This window comes from Triticum aestivum, chromosome 6D, assembly GCF_018294505.1.
Source record: "Triticum aestivum cultivar Chinese Spring chromosome 6D, IWGSC CS RefSeq v2.1, whole genome shotgun sequence".
NCBI classification, from domain to species: Eukaryota; Viridiplantae; Streptophyta; class Magnoliopsida; order Poales; family Poaceae; genus Triticum; species Triticum aestivum.
In genome coordinates this window covers 143,750,249-143,756,354 of record NC_057811.1, presented here as the reverse complement: position 1 = coordinate 143,756,354, position 6,106 = coordinate 143,750,249, and positions in this window count along the sequence as shown.

Below are 6,106 nucleotides of genomic sequence, written 5' to 3'. Positions count from 1 at the left end.
CTCTGAAGTACAGCACGGCTTACCATCCTCAGACAGATGGACAGACTGAGCGAGTAAATCAAATACTCGAAGATATGCTCCGGGCATGTACATTGGCCCAAGGAACCAAGTGGGAAGACTGTCTGCCCTACGCCGAGTTTTCCTACAACAACAGTTTCCAGGCCAGCTTAAAGATGTCACCCTATGAAGCCCTGTATGGCCGGAAATGCCGCACCCCATTAAATTGGTCTCAAACCGGAGATAGCCGTATTTTCGGGACTAATTTAATGCTCGAAGCAGAGAAGCAAGTCAAGGAAATCCGAGACAGACTGCAACTGGCCAAATCCCGACAGAAGAGCTACTATGATGCCAAACATCGTCAGATCAGCTTCGAACCCGGAGAACGTATATCTCCGAGTCACCCCTATGAAAGGAGTCAAGAGGTTTCAGACCCGAGGAAAATTGGCACCCAGATATATCGGTCCATTCCCCGTCATGGCCAGAGTCGGAACAGTTGCTACCAGTTGGAATTGCCACCAGAATTGTTAGAAGTACACAACGTGTTTCACATCTCACAGCTAAGAAGATGCATCTCGCCACCGGAGAAAAGGACTGATATGTCAGAGATAGAATTGGCTAAGGATTTGACTTATGAGGAAAAGCCAATCAGAATATTGGATCAGACAAAAAGGGTCACTCGCAGCAAAGAGATAAGATTTTACAAGGTTCAGTGGGAGCATCACACCGAAGAAGAAGCAACCTGGGAAAGAGAGGAATTTTTAAGGTCTGCATACCCAGAATGGCTTTCCCAAGCAACCGAATCGCGAGGACGAGATTCATCCTAAGTGGGGGAGGTTTGTGACAGCCTGGATTTTGCCTTCTCTCTCTTTCCAGACTTGGTTTTCATCGTGGTTTTTGCCCTGATTTGATTTGGATTTTTGGATCAATTCAAATGGACTTGTCACTTGGGAATATCCTTGGCTTTCACCCAAGTGACCTATCTACCTTATTCCTCCCACAAATTCCCAAAATAATAAAATGAATATTTTTCCTAAAAGGAAAATATTCATTTTTTCTCTTAAGCTCATTTCAGAACTTTGTGCTCCAAAGCAACCTCAATTTTTCTTTCTCAGAAAAATCTGAGATAATTCCTAAATATTCTTAGGACCATGTCACATCTTCCCATGCAAAAATATTGCAGCACTTTTTGTAATATTTTTGCTGTAGAAAATCTTTTCACTTCTGGACCAGAAATGCACTTTGTACAACAAGTGCATTTTTCCTTGAGCTTTTGGCCTTGAGATTTCTTGAGTTTAAAGACCTTCCTAAGAAACCCTAAACCCCAGGAGATTAGCCCTAATGGCCTTCTAGAAGGTGGCGAAACTTGGCGACCAAGTTTCTGACCAGAAACTTGCCAGCTTGGTGGAGTCGCGTCTGGTCGGCCTGGGTATGATCCATCACCTCTCCTAGACGTAGCACTGCACGGTCGAGCTCGTAGACAAGGTTTGGCCGCTCCTGGCCCTCGTTTTGGCCATGCCAGCTTGGTGACTGTGCGAGGACACGGCGCCTGGCAGCATCTCGACGCGCTCTGGCTGGCGCTTTGCGTTCTGTTTCGCGCGTGTGCATGCAAGCGCTCGCCTCCGACTGCCGCAACGTGCCACAACCCTCGACCCATCACCCATGACCCCTCCCTGGAGCTCGCCGACGCCGGAGCCCCCGCAGCAAGCCCGGTCAAGTCACGGCCAAAACGGCACAGTGCGCGCGTGTGCTTGTCCCCATCTCAAACCGCCTCTTGTGCTCGTCCGCGAGCGTGGGCAAGCGCCGGCGTTGACGCTGCACCCTGTCCCCTCGCATTGGAGCCTCTCGTCGATGTTCGCCGCGTGTCCAGAGCGCTCCGGCAGCGACACGTCCCCCCCTCTGCTCCGGCTATATAAAGCCACCCCGCCTCCCTTGCTAGCCACGCACCACTCCACACCACCTCCACGGACACGTAGACGAGCCGAAGCCCGGTCGGGCAGGCCTCTGGCCGTCGCCCCGACCCGAGGACTCCGGCGATCCCCGCAGGCCAACTGCCGCTCTCCAGGGCCTCTCGAGCTCAAGCAGCTGCTTGGGCAGGGGCTTGGTGGTCTGCTGGAGCTGCCTGGACCCCGCCAAGCCCTCGGAGCTGCCTCTAGCCACCGTCTTCCACCTCTTCGGCGAACCCCATCCGCCACCGAAGCTTGCGAGCTCGACTGCGACCAGCTCCGTCCACCTTTCGCCAAGCCACGGGTACGGGCAGGTGCGTCACGAGCCCCGCTTCCGATCTATCCCTCTAGCCTAGCCCCAAACTGTCAGGACCGGATTTTCGAGATATTAATTTCCCAGAAAATGGCCTTTGTGCTCACCAGCCCCAGGATTACTGTTAGCTGATGAGGCACCAACTTGATACAAGAATTCCAAGCAAAGTACAAAATATGTAGTACAAGACCATTGTGGCCTATGAGTACAACACTCGGTTTCTAGTGGTTGATGGCGGAAGCGGTTTGTGGTTCATCTGCGTCTATGGGACTCCATTTCCCACAAGAATAGCTGACCAGGATAACTCCTATCTTCGCGAGGCTGCTATCATCATTGCGTAGGTTCCGGGGCTGTCATCGCAATGCTCTCTCCACGCAAGCAATCTGGCCAAGACAATAGCCAGGGACAAGCCAGTGAGTACGTTTGAATGTACTCGCAAACATCAAGAACACGGGTATAATATAACAAGGGGTAATCATGCTCTGAAAAAACTTTATGATGATAACGTCTGTCACAAAATAAACGAAATCCGTGATGCACGCATGCAGGTAAAATATGAACATGCAATACGGGAGTAGAAATAGAATGCACTGATCGAGTGTCTGAAATGACTCCTCGAAAGGGTGCAAATGAATTAACAATGCCGCAGTCGGGCGTCTGAGCGACACCACATAAAGGGCTTATAAAGAATAATTAAATAACAAGCATGCCGCAGTCGGGCGTCTGAGCGACACCACATAAAGGGCTTATAAAGAATAATTAAATAACAAGCATGCCGCAGTCGGGCGTCTGAGCGACACCACATAAAGGGCTTATAAAGAATAATTAAATAACAAGCATGCCGCAGTCGGGCGTCTGAGCGACACCACATAAAGGGCTTATAAAGAATAATTAAATAACAAGCATGCCGCAGTCGGGTGTCTGAGCGACACCACATAAAGGGCTTATAAAGAATAATTAAATAACAAGCATGCCGCAGTCGGGCGTCTGAGCGACACCACATAAAGGGCTTATATAAGAATAATCATAGTGAATATCCAGGAGGTAGAACCGTCCCAGGGATACTCAATAATTCAAATAATGTAAATGGTTAGTCCATAATAATAAAAAACATAATCCTCATATGTCATAGGTCATAATCAAAGTTCTAGTCTAGCCGTTTCTCCATCCGAAGACCGTCACTAGATTCTAGTTTAGCCGTTTCTCCATCCGAATACCGTCACTATGATCCAGTTTAGCCGTTTCTCCATCCGAAAACCGTCACCAGACCCATCTCAGACTGTAGTCCTTACCCATGGACATGGCTATCCGAATAGATATAACCTCTGCAGAGGGTGTACTCTTTACCCATGAGTAACGGATTTATTTAGTCCATCGGGACTAATTCCGCCTATGGCCTTTTAATTGAAAACACGCCTGACCTGCACACACCAGCTTAACTTACCGGTGTCTGGAATCACCCACGACACCTGTCAAGCAAAACTCTAAGTGGGGAGGCTACAACCTCGACGTAGCATGGGATCAAATTTATATCGCGCGCTCTAAGGGGTGCCCCCCTCTCGGTCCCAACCGGAAACACCCATGCCCCCGGACCAGGTGGCATGCCTACCGGATGCATCCGGTATCTTCCACCATGGCCTCTCTGTACGGTGTGTGCCTTGGTAAGGGGTTGACAACTTACTGAACCGTACCCTACCTGCGGCAGGGACAAGTGGTAGTACAAAACAAGTAGGGGAAGTTACTGAACAGGACTCGACCTACGGCCGACTCAGGAGGTCCAAATATTCTCCGAATGATTAGCACAACCAATATATTTCCATTAGCAGACAGAATCACCGCTCATCAAACCTCATCATGCCATACCGGACACACTCGTCTCGACGAGGAATTAGGGACAAGCTCGTGTCTACCCAAGACCATGACTTTCCCGGCTTCCTGCCGGTATGCATGAAAAGCTCGCGAGGATGATCACTATCACCAGCATATCCATTTCTAACAGTAAAGCATCTCCAATATGCACTCATGCGTGTGACTGTATCGTTACATAGAAATAACGCATGCTCCAAGTCAAGGTGGTGTTGTAACTGTATCAAAACACCTCACAAAAATATTATGCCAGAGTTCAGAATGCTTGCCTTCAAGAGTATGCAAGGGGGTGCACTTTTTGAAAGTTTCTTCTCTGTCCATTTCCTATTTTAAAAATATATTCAAATAACAAATATTTCAAAAACAGTACAAAAATTTATCCCAAATATTTTTGAAATAAATCTTAAAATAAACTAGATGAAATTTGAGAGAGGTAGGAAAAAGAATCAACTCATTTGGGGTTTTATTTTAAAAGATATAGCCAGTCAAAGTTTGGTCAAAGTTCTGTTTTTAATAAAACCAGAAAAAGAAAACGTTTCGGAGGGGCTTACGCTTTCTGTTTAGCGAAGACGTATCTTGCGAAATACGCCTCAACTTAAAACACACGTCGGCGGGGGCTGGGTCACTGACAGTGGGTCCAGGGGGCCCACTGGTCAGGTTTGACTATTCCCCCTCTCCCTCCTCTTCCTCTGCCCGAACGGGGGTGGGACTCCGGCGATCGCCGTCGACGAACGGCGGCTCCTCGAGGGCACCTGAGGGCAGGGATGGACCCGCCAGACCGGGGCGGTCCTCCCGGTGGTCGTTGGGTCGACGGTGGTGGAAGGAGTCGCCGGCGGCGAGCTCCGCGGCGGAGGGGGCTTCGGGTGGTTTGGGGGTTTCAAGCCACGGTGGTCCTTGGTCGAGTTTGAGAGGCTGGGCGGTTCCGAGAGGTCGAGGGGAGTCGAGTGGTGGTGCTAGCTGAGCTGGGGAGGCCCTGATGGTGACTCGCGGGACCGGAGGGCGGCGGCGGCCGAACCTGCCGGAGATGGGGGAGAGGGCCTCTTCCGGTCAATCCGCGGCTAGGGGAGCACTAGGGGGACAGCCTGAGGTCGCCTGAGGGCTTGAACGAGTTTGGGGGCCCCTTATATAGGCGCTCGAGGTCGGTCCCGCGGCGGCCGTGGATAAGAACGCCGGCGCCGTCGCTCTATAGCCGCAGGGCGACGTGGCGACGACGAGCGCGTGCCGACGGGCTCCAGGATAAGCTCGAGCTGCTCCAAGGGGCAACTGGCGTGCGCGGGTGGCTTGGGCGGCGCCGTCCGTGGCAGGAGCTCACTGCCGACGCCGGCGTGCCGCCAAGGGAGCCCTCACGGTGGCACTGTAGGGCGCCAGGGGTGGCTTGGAGGGTTCTGGCGAGTGGGCGAGGGTAGTGCGTGGCTCTGCAGGCGGGCAAGGGCCAGGGGCGAGACGCGGCGAGGGCGGCAGTGCGACGCGGCAACTCGGTGCGCGCGCGTGCAAAACGTGCGCTCTGGGCGCGCCCAGAGCGCGCACGCTAACTATTCGGCCAAATGCCAATGCACGCCACAGGGCTTGGGTGAGGCTGGCAGTTAGCAGACCTAGGTTAGGAGTAGTTAGGATCTTAGTGGACAAGGTTGCTGGGTCAGTGGATCAAGTACACAGTGCAAACTAAAACTCATGTCAAAACTGACTGTGCACACCAAGTGTTCGACAGAATGCTAAATGCATCTAGGCAACTCTTGGAGTGGCCAAAAACTCCAGATCAGGGTCTCCCTGGATGTAGGTGATGATGGCAAGATCATTTGGGCAAAACCAGAAACTTGCTAGTGCAAGTTTTGCAAAACTTCAGTTTTGGACAGAAAGAAAAAGATCTCATTGCATGCACTTAAAATCCTCCAATGGGTCCACTCTCCTGGACTTAAGGGTTTTGTAGGGAGGGCTACAAGCAGGAAAAAGCTCATGGGCACTAGAGCAAAATAAAAATAGGGTT